The sequence below is a fragment of the Alexandromys fortis genome, unplaced genomic scaffold (genome assembly GCF_014885135.2).
Source record: "Alexandromys fortis isolate MF-2015 unplaced genomic scaffold, M_Fortis_MF-2015_v1.1 scaffold_50, whole genome shotgun sequence".
Taxonomy (NCBI): domain Eukaryota; kingdom Metazoa; phylum Chordata; class Mammalia; order Rodentia; family Cricetidae; genus Alexandromys; species Alexandromys fortis.
In genome coordinates this window covers 4,782,400-4,801,059 of record NW_026067932.1, presented here as the reverse complement: position 1 = coordinate 4,801,059, position 18,660 = coordinate 4,782,400, and the positions used below count along the sequence as shown (strand labels likewise).

The 18,660-nt window shown below is 39.8% G+C and overlaps 1 long non-coding RNA gene across 2 annotated transcripts in view; it reads right to left on the bottom strand.

The window, feature by feature from the left end:
• LOC126503829 (uncharacterized) overlaps positions 1-15,094 on the bottom strand; it is an 87,847-nt gene extending 72,753 nt beyond the window's left edge. For both annotated transcript variants that reach the window (XR_007592410.1, XR_007592411.1), the window contains exons 1-3: positions 15,027-15,094; positions 14,565-14,705; positions 12,135-12,194 (exon numbers count right to left, since the gene is read on the bottom strand). This is a non-coding gene — a long non-coding RNA (uncharacterized lncRNA). The remainder of the gene's footprint in view (positions 1-12,134; positions 12,195-14,564; positions 14,706-15,026) is intronic.
• Positions 15,095-18,660: the final 3,566 nt, after the last annotated feature.

Here is an 18,660-nt window from a genome sequence, read left to right as displayed (position 1 = left end):
AGAGTGGGGGGGGGGACAGACAATAAAACACTGATTTTAGTCTTATGTAAATTTGAGCAGCACATAGTTGTGATCCTGGAGATAAAATGGGAGAAATTAAATTACAAAGAATTACCCTCCTGCTTTGTCCTTTGTTCCGCACACCAGCAGAAGGAATCATGATGGTAAATAGGGTTGGTCCTTTTTCTAGACCGTTCTGGAATCTGCACAGCCTCAGCCAGCCTTGCTCTCTAGAGCATTTTGGAAGACTGCACGGCCTCAGCCAGCAAGGCTTGGTCTCTAGAGCATTCTGGAAGGCTGCATAGCCTCAGCCAGTCTTGCTCTGCATGGGCAACCTTTTTCATTAGAAAAGAGAAGCCTACAAGCATTTTTTTTTATTCCTTCCCACCCTTGCCTGTTTTGTTCCCTGGTTCTACAGTGTCAGATACTATCAATGCTTTAAGTGATTTTATCATTTCCAGTTCCTGAATTTAACTCTATTTATCTTATATTGTATCTATTGTCTCAGGTCAAAACTTACTGATCTCTCATCTGGATGCTTTTGGCCTTTTTTTTTTTAATCTGTTTATAAGGTTTTTTTTTTTTTGCCATCTCATCTAGCAACCCCACTCATGAGTATAGAAATTATTCATTTATTCAAGGGGATAAAAAATCAGTATGTTGAAGAAATTTGGGCACTTTCTTGATTGTTGGAGGGCTATTCTTGTGAATGATAATAAAATAACAAATATGGATAGTAAAAAAATCTGATCTACTCTCTGAGGGTTAATAAACGTCTTTGTTTTCTAAGGCTCACAGTCTTCACAAGCAACTCTGTCTTCTGTCCTCTATAGAATTGGCAGTGTTATTCCCTGGGATCTCTCTCTGGCTTCTTCCTTTGCTGTCTAGACTGATATTTCATACAACTGGCTCTCCTGAATTCCTAGTGATGTGGGCAATCCACTCTGTCGTATCCATTTTATCTCTTGCACCTGAGGTATTTATCTCATGCCTACATCATAGAAGCATTCTTCTCTCACTCCTATACCTTCTGCCAGTGTACATCCCAAGTTTGTGATCCTATCTTCAGCTTACTAGCCTTCTCCCTGCTCTCCATGAGCCAAGACCATTATCTGGTCCTTGATAGAAGAGCCAATATTGTTGGAAATATCTGCAAAGCAAACATCCCTAGGCTGTGGTTTCTTACATACACATCCCATTTTACTCTGCCCCCTTTTCTAGTGCTTAAACTGCCCATAGTATATGAATGCCCCAAAGCTTTATGACTTTATACTCTTCTCTCTCTGCAAAATAAGTCACTATTTCCATCAGTGGATTTGAAATCTGAGTACAGAAATTATAGCTATGTATCAACCTTTTGGGTATTTTTAAATATGTATTTGTTATTTACTAACACTTATAGTCTTAAAATATAGACCATCCAGAGATGACAATGAAATTATTATGCAAATTTGCCTCTTCTACCATGAAGGGCATTAATGAATAAATCCATCCTGGTAGGCACGTAGCTGGTTTCTATCAGCTCCCCCATGGGACATAAAAGCACTAAGACTCTTTCACACCCAGTTCTCTGTCCTGTGGTGCTAATCCGACCAGAGACTTGCTTTTGAAGTCAACTGGAACATCACGCATGGGTGAGCTCCGGAGAGCACACAAAAGCAAGAGAAGAAAACTGACATGTTATTCTTAACTAAAGAGACTGTGCTATTTCGGGGTTTCTGTACACACTTGGGCATCCCACAGACTTCAAGAGCCTGCAGATGAAGTAGGAGAAGCTCGAGTTTAAAAAAAAAATCCCGAAAATGGGCAGCGGATAAACCCACAAGAGAATGAAAGTTCTAAATTCTAAGTAAATCTTCATCATGTTTCTTTTTTTTCTTTATCAAGTCATCCAAATCACAGATAGAGAATTCTTTAGAGCTATCAAGACACTCCTTAGGAATGTCAGGCTCTTTCTCAAATGGCACTGACTACTCATCTTGGGTACAAAAACTGCCTTAGAGGCTCCCATTCAGCTCCAAGCAGTGGGCATTTATCTAGAGTCGTTACTGAGGAGTCGAGCCCCTCAAGCTGAGAGTTGCATCAGCATCTTCACAAAGAAAGTCATGAAGTAGCTCTCATAGCACACAGCCCTCCACAGCCACTCAAAAGGCACACTTCAGCATCAGCATGCCACGTGGCCACGTGGGTGAAATCCACGTTCCAGTCTTATGCTATGCTATTAACACTGCAGCGTAGCTTTAATCCTATACACAAAGGCTTACACTAAATGGCAGTTTTGCAAAAGTTGATTTGTGCTTTTTTCTGAATGCAAAGCCCACTGAAGAAAATGAACCAGCCAATTAGAACTTAACTAGTATTTATCTGGCAATGTTTTTCTTTACCTGTGCAACCCTCTATGTAGCTACTTATAGATGGGAGATGATAGCATTTCCCTTAGATTGCGTATGGCTGTGACACCTGACATGGAGAAAATCGGTAGCATGGGCTTCTACCTACAGAACCAAGTACATCTAGATGCGGAGTCACGGACCATGGTAATGGTAGGTCTGGAAATCCGATTTAAATTTGTCTGATTTAGAGTTTCTGGCTTACTGATTCTCCGGGAATCTCAAAGTGAACGCGAAGAAGAAACATCGGCTTGGCAAATCTCCAACCATCATCACACAAGGTTAGAGGCCTTCTAACAAACATCTCTTCAAAATGGGAACTCAAATTTAGAATATTAGACATAAAAAAAATCTACTATGCTCAACCAGATACTAAACTCCAGTGTAAAAAAAAAGGGCAAAAAAAAAAAAAAACATCATTGGTGCTTTCATGTTCAGAGAAAATGAACTTGCCTGTAAGAGTCAGAAATGCATTGATTACTGGCAAGAAATGAATTCACTAGAGGGCCAAGAAAATTGCTCAGTGCTCCTGGACATTGATGCAACACTTTAACCCTATTGCTTATTTAAATATCTCAAGATGAAGCCTGGAAAATTGTATTTACCATTAAGAGGACCATTACTCAAAATAAGTCAGCTACATTATCGGGCTAAAGACTCTGATGGTGATAAGCAACCTATATCAAACTTATTATGAATAAGCACATTGGAGACCCAACATAGTGATTCACTATCTCCTGGGGGTGGGCAATATGAGGATGCCTACCCTAAAACATATTTGCTTCAGCAGTACAGCACCAAAATTAAGGACGAACATGAAGTTGAGTAGCCCACAATCTAGTGAGGCAAATTAAAAATGGAAATAATTGAGTCCATAATTGAACATTTGACCCTTTTCTTCAAGTTTTCCTCTGTCCCGATTTACAAATTTCAATACCTAGTATATTCTCCAGTGTGTAGTAGGTGGGTGTGCTCAAGTTTGGGGTTTATTTTTCTTTGCTTCAAACCCTATGTCTAAAGTGTGTGTGGAGCATGAGGTCAGACACAATGCCTCTTTTCTCTAATGTTGTTAAGCGAGGAGACATGAAGAAAGAAATCGTATTCAGTGATTTCTCAGCCATGCCTTTCAGATTGTATGAAGTTCAAAGGCGCCTTGTGCAAACAGCTATCAAAATGAAATATAACTCAAGGCAGATGGGAGTGAGTGAGCATCTTTATGTGGGAGGCCCAAAGGCAATCCCGGGCATCGGCAGAAGGCATGCCATGTCTCTGTTGGAAGGATCTGTTTAGACAAGTGGACAGTGAACCTTGTCCTCAAGATGTGGAGAATCCAAGGCTGTCAGGTCTTAGAGGATGCTGCAACATGTTTTGCCAAGTGGTCTTAGCATCCTTCAGTCTGGTTCTTCCCATGATGGCCCACATATGCCCTATCATGTGAAAGGAGTCTTAAGGGATTTACCCTTTGTTTGTCTCTCCCACCACCCTGCATAGAATGATGCTTGCCTTCATCTGTTTAGAGAGCAACATATGCCACCTGTAGGCGATGAGTCACAAGAATGACTGCATGATTTTCTATCCAGTTCTTCCCTTACCTGAGGGAGCAGTAAGGGGAATAAATAAATAAATAAATAAATAAATAAATAAATACAGGTCTTCATTCGAAATTTACAAAAAAAGAGGACAATTAAGTCTTTACTGGCTTTTTGCTTTTTAATTCAAGGAAGTAAAAAATTTATTTTTAATGAAATTTTCAAACATTGTAGCTAATTTTGTTTTTCTGGGAAAATTGTGATTCACTTGCATAGTCGGTCATTGTCTTTTTTTCTTTTACAACCTAAAATTTTATATTTAAGATGAAAACCAAGAAACGAAACTTAGCTTTTAATTATATAGTGTTTTTAATCTAAGAGGGGTGAAAATAGCATATTATTTCTGACAGAAAATGAAGGTGTGGGTAGGGTACCATACATTTGTGGATGCTGGGGACAGTTTCACAAACTTCCCATCACAGACTATGATCCTGTCCTCTCAAGATGGAAAGGAAATCGAAGTGTTTCACAGGATAGACACAAAAACAATGATAAAGAGTCCTTTAAACATTTCATTTGACATTTATGCTAAAATCTCTGAAGTATACTTAAAGTAATAGTCAATTTTAATAACCCCTTTATCCCCAATATCCCACACACATGTGCATGCCCCCATTTTTATTATAAGCCTCCGATAAAACACGGAATAGTTTAATAATTTACAACATTACATAATCTTTGAAAATTCTGATTAAACAGACATCTTGTGTTTTTGCTGGTGAAATCACTGAATAATATTCAAGTCCATTTTTAAGACTTAGCCTTCCTTTGGAATACGTGTATTGCCTCACAGATAATCTGAGCCAATATTCTAAGCTTAAAAACTACATTTGATCGTTAATAAAGCTTTGTACCTGTAAAAGAATAGTTTTCCCCTTCTTAGTGCTGAAGTATGATTGCTGGAGAGTCATTTTATTATAATAGACAATTAGTTTTCTACGATTCTTTTTCTCCCTCCAATTATTACAATTGATAAAGGAAAGATCACATTTCCTCCTTACATAAAACCCTTCACGTAGTCTTAGCAACAGTAGTTAGATGTGATAATGAAGGGAGGAGAAAAGCCAATAACTAAGAGAGTGAGGAAATGCCTACATCTTCCAAATTTATAACATTCCTGGTCATTGAGTCAAAGACATACCATTTGAGTTACCAAGGCCCTATATGACACCATTTTGTCCTTACTTGAAATGTAAATACTGAGTTCTCCAAATTGTAGAAAAATTTTAAATTTTAAAAACTCCATTGCCACTTTTTTATTGTAATTAGCCAACAAAAATTTAAAACCACTGCATAGATTAAGTTTAAGATGTTTATAAATAAATGTTAGAGATCTACCAAGAAGCGGGTGAACTCAAATGGGTGGGATGTCACTGCATGGAATTATGGGATAAGGATGAAGAGTATAAAATGGAGTCAAATCGTTTTGGCTCTTTGAAAACACTGGACTTTAAAAAAAAAAAAGGCAGACTCAGTCTTTAAAATGGTAGCTTCTTCCCTCAGATAGTTTTATTCTATAGCATTTGGCACGTAGGAAACACGAGCTCAAGCCTGAATGAGAGTCACCATGTGCTTCCGGTTCCACCAAGTATGTGTGTACCTTGTAGGTGATTGCCTTGCCACTTGACACGTTCACCGCTCTCCATATATCTTTTAAATTAAATTTAAAAGCTGCTAACATGAAACTATTTTTGTAAATGTCACCACATGGAATTTCTTTTAAAGATCAACAGCATCATCACTCAACACGCCTAAAAACAGAATGGTATTATTCGTGCGTCACTTACAGTCTTTCTTCTTCCTTTCTTCTTCCTTTTTTCATCTTAAGTCCATATCCAGCCAACGAAGGAGAGAGTGAAACGTGGGTTTTCTTTGTGATCTTTTGAAAAAATTAGTTAGAAATAGCCTATTTCTAAAGTACATTCTTTATATGTGTACATTCCAATTAATAGTCAATGTATCCAAATTTGTGTGCTTTGAGTTCAAGACAGAGACAACCAAAAATTGTAAGGGACTTCAACCAACTCAACTCATTGGGATTGCACTGGGAAACTGGCTAATTGAATATTTACTGTCAACTGCATGTGGCCTGTCCTTATGGCAAAATTGCAGGGGCTAAATATTGTCTGCCATCCACTGCTCTCGATTGTGCATCCAGGTGGCAGCCAGATACCAACAATTAGACACTGTAGCTAGGTGCCAGGGCTCATGCCTGAAATTCATGTCAAAGTGAGGGAACCATAGGAAGTTGGGGTTAAAGGAATTCCAAGCCATCTCTTGCCCTTTATCAACATCACACAGTGTATGACAAGCGTATAGAGCCCATTTTGTTTTTGGAACTCCTGTGGCGTGTTGAGCTGCTGCTATTTCAACTGGCTGAAGAAATATTCCTTCCTTGTTTTGTAAAGTAAGGCCAGCTCAGAGCCTTAGGGCCAAAGCTCAACCATCCCTACTTCAAAGAACAAGCAGTCCCCAAAGTACAGAGCAGTTAAATACAGCCATCCCTAAATGTCCACAAGGCACATCACATAACACTATGCTCAAATATCCAAGGAAAATTAGTACATATTTTAAGTACATATGTATGTATGTATGTATGTATGTATCTATCTATCTATCTATCTATCTATCTATCTATCTATCTATCTATCATCTCCCTGAAACAAATTCTATATTCTGATCCACATATATAAATCTGCATTTCACAGGCAATAGAATAGCCCCAAAGCAGAAGTCAGGCATAATACCTGCTTTTAAAAGATGCCCACTGGATTTGTACCTAAAATAACTTGGAATGAGACAGCACAGAAATACAGTTGTAGGTACTTATCTACGTGTGTGAAGGCTACATTTTTTAATTCAATTGAACAAAACCATAAATTAAAGTAACCTTAGGAGATGATGGTTAATAAAGAATATTTGTATCAGAACATTGAAGATTGAGTTTAGCTTTTGTTGAATGTAAAATCTAGTATGAAGGATTAACTAGCAAATCTTAATATTGGCTAAAGAGAAAGGTCTTGGGTGGTGTGATGGTGGGGTGAGGAGCAACTTTTATAAGGGTGAAATATGTCCCACACACTAGAAGAATAATCATGTATAGAGTAAAATCATGAAACCAACAACATCAGTATGTGTTATCTCTGCTGTGGATTCAGAGACGGAGTGCATAAGCATGTGTGTTTTCTCTTAGAAACTACAGATGCTCATCCCTTCTCAAATGTATACATGTTGCTTTAAGATGGCAGCTTATCCCAAGAAGAAGAAAAAATGCAGTTGATAATTACTGCATTGTATTCACCTGTACCATCCTTGATGCGGTCTTTATGATACAAACATATGGAAGTTTTAAAGATGCTGGGTTCTGAATGCAAATCCCCCACAGTGGTCCCTGCCTCTTTCATTTCTCTCTCCCTCCCAGTGTGACTGGGAGATGTGCTATGTGATGGGAGATTGCTCAGGCACTGGGCATTCTGTTAGGCAGGAGGGCACTGAGTCCCAAATTTCCTAGCCCCACACTTTCTTTCTTCCTCGATTTCACTGCTGTTTTCCTGAATTCTCTGACAATTTGTCAGCTGGGTGCATCCACAAACACTGACACCAAGCATGGGAGAAGCTTTTCCCAGTCTGGTTTCACCTTAGTAGTCGGAAAAGCCATGGGTCAAATGATCACTGCTGAGTAGAGCATTTGAGGATTTCATTTCTAAAATGGGTTTCTTGAGATCCACGAGTTCTTTCTCGGGCACCTGAAAGCAGGGGAACAGTTTGAAAGGGCACTGGAAAATTGTTCGGGGTACAGGAATAATGACAGAAAATTCAGGACAAGCTTAACTGGCTTCATTAGGAAGATGGGCTTCTGGGGTAGAATTCCTGTTTAGAAAGAGGCAATAATGCAGTTGCAAAGGACTGAAGTGAGGTGGTAAGATGTAAAGAGAGAAGACATTTCATAAAATCACCTTCCTTTGCCTCAAGGAAATCATTGGATGCTAGGGAAATGTCACTCTAGCTGGGAGGTGCCTTCACTCTATAGGCAGAGATTGGGGCAATTGAGTCCAAGGCCTTTAAAGCCTACCATAGCTACACCTAATTTATTCTGAGTGTCTTGAACAAGTCTAAGCTTTTCCCGTGGCTCAATAATATTTGTTGAGTGATTAGAAAAATTAATAGAACCTGAAGAACTTGGGCTTTAAGTCATCATAGCTATTGGCTAGCTTTGTGACATCGGGGGAGGTTATCTTACTTCTCCAAACCTTCCTTTCTTCATCTGAAAAAGGAGTGTGTGGAACCTTCCTTACGAAGTAGTTAAGAAGATTAGATAGTAAGAGAAAAGGGCACTTAGAGCCACATCTAGCATTCAGTGAATAAATGTTAGGTATTAATAATCAGAATTAGAATCTCTTTAAATAGTAGATTATAATTTAAACTCTCATCATAGTGTAAGAAGCATTGGAAGAGGAAAGGAAGAGGAAATTTATTGAGTGTGTGCTGTTATGCAGATCTAAATGTTGAAGAAAGGGATTCATTGAGATAATATGTTTAAATATATATTCAATATGTTTAAACACATATGACAGTAAGATGACTCCTCAAGGTGCACGCTGACTGACCTATCTATGCATTCTTAACTATGTGTGTGTGCGTGTGTTTGTGTATGTGTGTTTGTGTGTATGCGCTGCGTGTGCCTGTGTGTATGCATGTGTGTGCATCTGCTTGTGTGTGTATGTTTGGAGTGTATGTTTGTGTGTGTGTGTCTGTGTGAGTGTATGTGTATGCATGTGTTTGTATATGTATGTGTATGCATTTGCTTGTGTATGTTTGTTGTGTATGTTTGTGTGTTTGTGTCTTTGTGATTGTATGTATATGTGTGTGTATGTTTGTGTGTGTGCATATATTTGTGTGTGTGATATATTTAAATTATTTAAAACATCAGCATGAGAAATATGTTCCAAGATGATATGTGTACATCCACTAAGATCCCTATAATAGTGAAAAACAGTTATATACTGTTGATAACTTGATCAATAGTGACATGTCAACATACTATAGACACTAAAGAATGTTTTCTGAAGGAATGAACACTTTATGATTCACAGTGGGAGTGGGCTTTTAAACATATGTCCGATTTCCATGTTTAAAACTTCTAGGAAATTGTGAATACTTTCTGAAAAATCAGTGTTTTTCAAAAAGTCTATAGCACACTATGTTCAAATCCTTACGATTTGGATTATTAACTATATGCCATATGTTCCTATTCACTACGTGTGACCTTATCTTTCTGTCTCTAAGGAAACCCCTAGCCTGGTAATTTATTTCAGGATTTGCATTTGAACTGTGAACTCAATTGTCAGAAACATGAGGGAAATCCGAGGGTTTATACACGACAAATGTTCTGTGGTTAAATAATGTCAAGAAACATCAAGGACGTCAATATACGACGTGGAGACATTACTCAGGATGCAAAGAGGTTCTGTCTGCTATGGTGCATTATTAGAAAATCATAAAGTCTAGCAGTGTTGGAAGGATTCAAGGTCATTACGCTTGTATACAGGCCATCTCCTAAGAAATGGATCAGGAAAAAAGAATAACTTAATCAGATTAGAAACACCATTAATACAATCTTTGCATTCCAAAGTCTGAACATTTTTTTTTAGTAAGTGGCAGACAACTAAGCTTTGAATACAACCTTTATTTTCTTAAACCATTCTAGTATCTTTGATGGCCACACAAATTAAAATCTGTTGTGGGGTCGAGAACATGATTCAATACAAACTTGCAGGTAAAACTTTATCAGGAGAATCCTTGCCAACCTGCTAGAATAGTTACTTGGGCTGATGTCTTCCCTTGCTATCCCAGAAGGCCCATCCCCTGGTAGGTAACATTCTAAAAGCATTTTACTAGATAATATTGTTTGTAAAAAATAAGGTAGCTTAAGGAAATATTTAATAAATTATTCAAGAACCTTCTTAGTATCAGGGAAATGAATCCTAAGGACCATGTGATTAACAATATCCCAAGACCAACTCAGTCCTTTTGATAATTTCAACACAATCTCTAAAGAGACAAGTCTGGGGTTAATTTTCAGCTCGAACTCTTGACAAATAGGTTAGGTAAATAGCTTCCAAGACCATACAACTTTCTAGAAGACAGGTAAGAATACTGGTACATCAAAGGAGAAAAGACAAAATTAGAGTTGTCAAGGAAAAAAATTACTCTCTTAGTACCCAGCTGTACTTATAAAGATATTTGGAAAAAATATTATTTACAAAAATAAAGCAGATGCCAAGATATTTCCAAACATATCACAAGAATGGAATAATTTAATCAGATATGAGATTTTAATTTTACTTTGATGAAAAAATGAAACTAATGGTGTATTCATTCTGCAGGATTATATTCAGACTTTAAATATTCACGCACATCAAGTTAAATTGTATTTTTAATTCCTAATTAGCATTTAGAACAATGCAGTTTGGAAGCAATTGACTCTGTGTAACTTGCACAGGAAAAACTGATGGAAGGATTTCATTTGAATTCCAAGACAAGTGATTCACTGTGTCACAACTTCTTTTCCCAAAGGGCTTTATTCTGCAAAAGCTAGGTGATTAATTCTACGTGTGTGTGTACAGCTCCCGAAAGAATTGAAGTGCCAAGGCGTTCCTGGTACCATTCGCTGGAATCTCATTAAGTTGATGTATCTGCATTTATCTATCAATAAAAACATATAATGTCTGCATATGTATGTACATTACTTCTTAGTCTAATTTAAAATTTTTAAAAAGTGTGCCCACCCCAGTCGTTTCTTACGTTTGCCCGGTCTCCCATGTCTTGCATGCCATTTTCTGTCTGCTTTTTAAAGCACAGGCTATCATTCTGAGAACCCCTTTCTTTCAGAACCAACAGATTATCCTTAGGATGTGATACATGAAAGCAGATGCAAGCTGGGAATACTCACTGTTTCAAGAGTGGAGCTCAGATAAAGGCAGCAAGACTTTTTCTGAAATAACTTTTATATAAGGGTAAAATGATTCCTACAGATAACAAAACAATTACCAGCCAACATTAACAGCCCCAGAAAATGGGAAGCTAGAATGAGCAATAAAAACATAGCATTTGGAGTGAGATATTAGAGAGTGCCTATTAAAATATCTTACTCAATTTCTATTACACCTTAAAACGAAAGTCATCAAAATGTCATTACAGGCCTTTCCCCCAGATTCTTTAGAGTGGATTGAATCGCTCCTGCAAATGGACTGCTATCCAGGACTGACTTAAAGTCCTCTGAAATCATAGCAAAGCAAAACACAGCGTTAAATTTATGACATCTTATATTACAACAATACGCTCCTATACGTACGTACCAGGCTGTATTTGTCTTCAGATAGCTACAATTAAATATGTCTTATGAAATTAATGACTCCCAGAAGATGCTACCTTCGAGAAGACCTGCAGCCAGAAACCCCAGCAAAGGGAACCAGAGTTTAGCTCTACAAAGCTGAGGTCCACAAAGCATGCATAAAACAGTTTTTTAAATAAATAAATAAATAAATAAAACAAAAACCTTGTGGGGAAAAAAATCAGTTATTTCAAAATTATTTCAAGCCACCATATATTGCTTAAGCAAGGCAGCACAGAACTTTTTGAAAGCTTCTCAGCTAAGAGCTGAAGAGGAGTTGAACAACTGCAATTAACAATAAGGGTATCTTTACCCTGGCTTTTGGAAACCTAGGAACCCTGCAAGGAATGTTCAAGCCAGAGGAGATCTTTAGCATGCTGTAGTTCTGGCTGAAGTTTACTAGCTCTAACAATAAAATCTACACACCCTAAAGATCATTTTTTTTTTTTTACTGACAACACCCCCCCACCTCCCCATGAGGGTGGACACCCAAGCAATCAGCAGCAGCTCTCCATTCCCGAGGTTGAAAAGAAACACAGAAGGCACCTGATTGCACTTGGTTAACAAAAGCTGGGCAGTCTTTGGCAAATGACTGACAATAAAATTCTAACCGGTTCTCTTCTGACCTAACACGTGAAATGAAAACTATTCAAAATGTAAGCAATCCTATTTAGAAAGCAGTTTTCCAACACTCTTGGCAAAAAAGCACATGCAATATTTGAAAGGAAATAAAACGTTGTTTTTTTTTTTTTTTTTCTTTACCTTTCAGTTCGAGGAGGGCGTCACTTCTCCTGGATCCCATTTTCCGGAGGATAGTCAGTGCTGGCCGGTTTAGAATAAAAACCATTAGCATATTACTTAAAAAGAAAAAAAAGGAAAAAAAAATCTACCAAGCCGCTTTAAGGAGAAGGAAACTAACGAGGCTAGTGGCAATACAAGCCTTTCCTGATTCTTGTTTCTCCCTAATCATCGTATTCGCGGTGTCTGTTGCCCGCAGCATCCATCAATTAGCAGTTTTTAAGGGACCGTATTCGGTCTCGTCTGCTGCACGGGGCTGCGTTCTCCATAGTCCCTCAATCACCCAGGCTCCTTTCTAACAAGGATCTCGAAAGCAAGCGACTGAAAATCCTTCAATAGCACACAAACACTCCGTTCCTGGGAATTGCCGATATCGGACTCAGCAACTTTCCCTCAAATAGCCAGCCTAAAGAGTCCAGGTCCCTAGCACCAAGTCACAGCTCGCCCGCCCCGGTGAGCTTTAGAGCTTGGGCAAAGCGATGCTCACGGAGTCAGGGGAACTAAGGCTGATTTACTGGGTCCTGGCGAAGGCGGCTAGCGGCGAGGCGGCCCCAGCTGAGAAAGGGAGGACAGCAAGGCACCCTTCCTGGCTCCCTCTGTCCACCTACCGTCTCATCGTGCGACTCACAAATGAAATGCTAATAGACGCGAGGACTGATGCCAATTTCCTGCACTTTGCTCAGCGTTTCCGCGGCCCCAGCACAATAAAAGATAGCTGTTTGTGGAGAATGCTCTGTTCCATACCATTAACTCCGAACAAAACATATTTTTAGTGGGACAGCGGTGTTTACTCGTAAGAACTGATGAAATGGTCTGCACCATACATCACTCACAGACAAAGACGTTCAGCTACAGTTTGGACATAAATCAAGGTACATGCTCCTCAATTAAAAAAAAAAAAAAAAAGACCGCTTAAATCCCTCAAACACAGAGATTGAGGTCAGGCTGGCCATAGCAACCACAAGCAGAACTTGGGCTTCCAGAAGGACCTAGCAACCGATAAATGAGTTCAGATCTCTTTTCATCTCCGCTGGTGTGAAAGCCAAAATTAAAAAGATTAGATCACCCTGCACCCATCACAAAAGGTACCACAATGAAAAAGTCATTCCCAGCCTCTGACTCGTATCAAATAAATAACCTTCCTCCTTGCTATAATGAACAACTTCCAAAGTAAATTGAATCTCCATAGCCCGCTTTCCCTGGCCGAACAGTATTTACATAACAATATATCACAGGAAGACCTGAATAGATCTCGTAAATGGAATCTGGGGATAAAAGCATCCTTAGCCCAGATTACTGTATGTTCAGAAGGCTTTGCAGTACCCCTCATAGAAACAGTGTCTTGTACCACGAACACAAACAATGTCTTTAAATTGTGGGAAATACAAGTTCTTAGGTACCTTTTAAAACGCCTGGACTCTCCCAGTGAACCACCTGGGGGGGGGGGGAGTCAAGAATGAAGATAAAAAACCACTTGCTGCCCTTAACCCACGCTCTCGACTTCGTTCTGTGACAAAGAATTTTCACCTGTGTGGCTCCTCGCCTCTTTGTTCATACCAGCAATCTTTGATCCCAAAGAGCTTCTGGGCTTTTTTACATGGTACTTAAAATAAAAACACATTTGCCATTTTTTTTTTAGCATGTGTCTCATTCATCACTTGCTGTTTCCTCGAAAGTCCCTGACACCCTCCATTGTCATGACCATAATGCCGGCGAAGTTTTAGGAATGTCTCTCCACACAGAGTGTTCATCCTCAGCAGACTGAGACTAGATGTCTCCTGGTCACTCAACAACAAATTAAGGGCTGGTCTCCAAATCACATCAACTCCCAGAAACTATTGTACCCTGCATAGGCATCAGATGGCATGTATTCAAAGTAAGACAGGCAAGTCTATGGCAAAAACCTAGCAGCCTAATCTTTTCGTGGAGGCTCACGTAGATGTTACTATTTGAGCTCCACAGGGAATCTCATTAATTTTTAAAACTCTCTGACCTCAGTACAGTTGAGTGTGAAAATAATTACGAATTAAGAACGAGAGACCATCACTTGAATTCTGCACAGCCATATGCTCCGCCTTGCACAAAACGTTACTATCGTCAAACAGAAATTTTTTTTTTTAAACAGATACAGATTTAAACAGCATGATAAATGTCACCACACAGACATAAAAAGCAGCCCACCCTTCCTCCAGCCCTGCTCAAACCTCACCTCTAAGGTTTTAATAACACAAAGCCCTGTGTGAACACAGACAGGTTCTATAGGCAAGGGACGGCAAGGGAAGATGCCCTCTTAAAAAAATATCTACCTATAGAGACTTCCTTTTTGAATCACGAATGTCTCTCTCGGTCACAAAGATACAGAAATGTAAAGATTGCATATAAATGTTTTCTTACCTAAAACTTGGTAGAAGAATGTTTTCATCATCGTGGTCACCTCCTCCGGTTTCCCCTCTTGCCATCATGGGAATTGACTCCGGTGTGTTGATTACTGTGAGTCTCAGTTAGAGCTGTGACACTCAGCTGCCTGCATTGAACCTATGTGGGGAAATGAGAGAGGTAGGGTGGCGGAAAGAAAATGAGAGGGAGCGAGGGGGGAGGGGAGGTTGGGAGTGAGAGAGAGAGAGAGAGAGAGAGAGAGAGAGAGAGAGAGAGAGAGAGAGAGAGAGAGTTTTTTTTATAGAGAGATTTAGAGAAAGCAAGCCAGCCAGCCCAACTGCTGACTTGAGATTAAGAACCTCTAGCCAAGTGAAGCCAGGACAAAAATGGTCAGAGCTTTGTCCCTCATCAGCAGTGTAGACAGCTAGTTTTTTCTTTCTCCCTCCTCTGAAAAGTAGGATTGTCATTGGGGAGTCTCACCAGGAGGGCGCAGACAGAGGCAGCCCTTCTCCAGAGTGCTAGCTCTGCCCAGCAGCCCGTGCAGAATACAGGTACCTATTGTTCCGGAGACAGATATGTAGCCAGCCAGTCAGCCTCCGACAGATCTCAGCAAACCAGCGAGCCTGCCTTCATTTTAACTCCTTCTTTCCTAGTGCCTTTTGCTGAGAGACTCAGGTCTCCTCATCACCCACAAGAAATAACTGGGGCTGAGGCAGATGGTCTCATGGCTTCTTTTACAGGGAGGGACTTTAGCTACTGGTCCTGAAATTTGCATTTGATGGTAAATGTCTTCTCTCTCTCTCTCTTTTTTTTCTGGGAAGAAATGAAGTGTTAGGTGATAAGAAGAAGACGGCACGTAAGAGAAAACCCTTGGCGTGCAAGGCACGCTTGGGCGTGCAAGGGTTTTCTATTTTAAAAAGATGAAAATCAAGGCTATTTCAAATACCCTGGCCATAAAGATGTATGTCCCAGCACAGATGGAGCCCCTCCCTCCCTTAAACCAAGAGGGTCCCAATCTTGAGCATAGGGGTAAAGCCCATTTAAGACATTCCCTATCAGAGCCAACCCCAGTAAATCTGTTTCCCTACAACTGGACTCCTTTTGATTCCCCCGTCCTTTTAATAAACACTACTGCTTTCTCAAGAATCCCCCCAACTATCTCTCATCTCCAGTTCCTTCCCAATGCCTAAGCCACGCAAAATTAGAGAAGCTCAGAGAAAAATGACTTATTTCCCCGTTCTCCTTGGTAGGTCTGAAGATCCAGACAGAACATTTGATTCTCCAAATTCCTAGACCTCAGCGGGCCACACTGTGTTCTAGTTTTCATCCATGTTGTGTATTAATTGAATGTTTTTCCTTGATAGGGTGCAAACAGAGGCTTTGCTCCTGATCATAGGACAATGATGGAAAATAGAGAACAGAATAAGAGAAAACGTATCTTGTCACTGAGTCAAGATAAGAGGTGACTGAGAAAAGACCCACTGTGTGCCCTCTGCTTTCTCCAGAACGAACACCATACATTGTTGTCAGAGTTCCCTCAAGGGAAACGGCATGGGCTGAAATAGGAGGGATGCTGCCGAGAGCAGAGATGGTTAAGAAATCTCTTTGTAAAATCCACACTCAGGCATCACTTTACAAAGCCAGAGGGTAAACACTAAGAGCAGGAGGGGGAGGTTTAGTCATGCATGGCTGTTAATGGTAATGAGACATGTAGAACACAGCTATGCCCTGCCGAACAGCTTCTCCCAAATACTTGGGGTTTGTTTTGTTTATTTTTAAAAAGCAAACTAGTACTAGATGACGTCAGGGTGTTTTAGGAAACTCTGCATGGGGATGGGTGAATGTTTCTTCTCCCAAATTCCAGCATTTTGAAACCACTTCGGGTCATGCTGACTTGACTAGGTCTCTGAGCAATTAATACAGGCTTTGGAAACCCAGAAGTGAAAATTGCTTAACTTGATGACATCTGAAAAGGCTGCCTTGGGCTCTCTGCTCAGACTTCTATCTGATTTCATCTGAACAAAGAGCAAAAGTATAAACGTTTTCTTACTAAACACACCAACTGCTAACATCTAAGCCGAGGAGAAAACAAGGGGACATTGTAGCTCATTTCTTCCCCGTGCATAATCTGATTTTCCCCCAAAAGCCCATTTTAAAGAATGTGTTCTCTGCTCTGCCAATGAAAAATCTTTGCTATGACTATCCCAGTAACAAAATAGCAGAAGCCCGTTCAATGAGAGCAAGGAAGACAGGCTATAGAACCTTCTACAGGAGAGCCCTGGATCTCAGCAGAGGTGACACCTATCCCCAGCTCTTAGTGCTGCCCCCAAGTACAGAGGAGGCGTGTAGCCTCTCACTCCTGAGCACATGAGAAGACTTAAGAGTAAGTGTGTTTAATTAGAGCCGTACCCAGGCCCTATCCAGATGTTGCCTTTTATGCCCTCCCCTTTTGATCTTTCTGTTCCTCTTCTGTTCTCATCAGAGAACTGAGCTTTGGTGTGCCAAACTGGCTTTAAACATTCAGCTCTTAACAGGTTTGAATATGGACAGTTCTCACAGTCGGGGGCACCATTTTCTCGGTGCGTGTGAAGAAGGCTACCGACATTAGTGAGAGTCATGTGCACAGGGAAACACAGGATAGGCATATGACTAGGAGCGTAGGTGCATTACATGTATCCTCTGTGCTTAAACGGGTCTCAGTTTGTGCATGGCACACACTGTTTTATGCTTTGGAGTAGGAAAAAGATCTTAGTGGCTTTTTTTTTTCTTTTTCATGAAGTTCCTACTAGGATGCCTATGTCACTTCCAGGCCATCACTATAGCTCTAAGCTTAGAATTCACAGTCATCCCCAATTTGCCAAAGAAGTCATCTCAAGTAAGACTCCAACAGGATGTGCCAACTGCTCTTTGAAAGGAAAAACAAGCTGCCATGTGCTGGCCTTGTAAAGTCTAAACACGGGAGAGTGTGAGGCTCTTCCCTACACAGCAGCCAGGGAACTCTGGGTCCTCGGATATTAGGTATTAACTCTTTATGTCTATATAACTTGATCTGAGAGACCCAAATGGAGTTTTCCAGAAGAGATGCAGGAGGAAACATAACATCTTCATTATATTAGGGAATCTTCCAATTTTTATACCCCCCCTCAGGATATGCTACAGTGTGCTTCAGTTATTCCCATAATAAACCCCAGGCTCCTGTGACTTCTGAGGGATCCTTCAGGAATGCTTTAAGTAACTCAACTGCAGGAAAGTCAAAAATAGTCTCTCCACCAAATTAAACATTATCTAAGTTCTCCATGCAGCTATTAGATACACAGAAAATCACCTCTGAGCACCCTCTACAAATGGCTTAGATTACATATTAAAATTCTAATTAAAAGTCCCCGTCTTATCTACACTGGCTGATTTGAGATTACAGAGTAAATTCTGATTTGGAGTAAAACTTGTGAGGAATGGTGATTTCTGATGGGTGCACACTAATGGCAAAATTACAGAGACTTTTGTAGTAGAATATTCAAGCAATGAACAAATCCTGGGACTTTCTTTAGACCATGGCTCCTTGGTTTCGTAAGATCTCCTGGTGACTTTTATTCCCTAGAACCTTGCTCTCTTGAAAGTTAGTGAACAATCGTCAGGAATGCTAACATTTCTTCAAGACACAAGGGGGAAGTGTTGTCACAAATGACATTGAAAGTGGAAAGAAACAGAAACCCAACTATGTACTTCCGGAAAGATGTGAAAAAGTATAAACCAAGGCATTGCAGGATTTCAGATCCAGAACGTAATAAATCTTGGTTATCCAGGTTTCCGCTTAATTTGTAGCTAAATAAAAATACTGTTTCTGGGAGTTTTGTTTTAAAAGGTTATGGATAATTTAATGGAAAATATTAGGAGGTACCTGACATCCCCTCCAAAGCATGTAATCTTTCTAGTAGGAGCAAAATGACACATTTCCCCTTGCTATTCTTTCATTATCCCACGAGTTGATCTAATTTGTGGTTTAGCTGCCATATACTTTAATTGAGATAACTACTTAGTTTTAGAAAAGCCCTGTGAGGTAGTTTTATTCAACAGTTAGTAAGCAGTAGGACGCTTTGAAATAATAGCAGCGCAC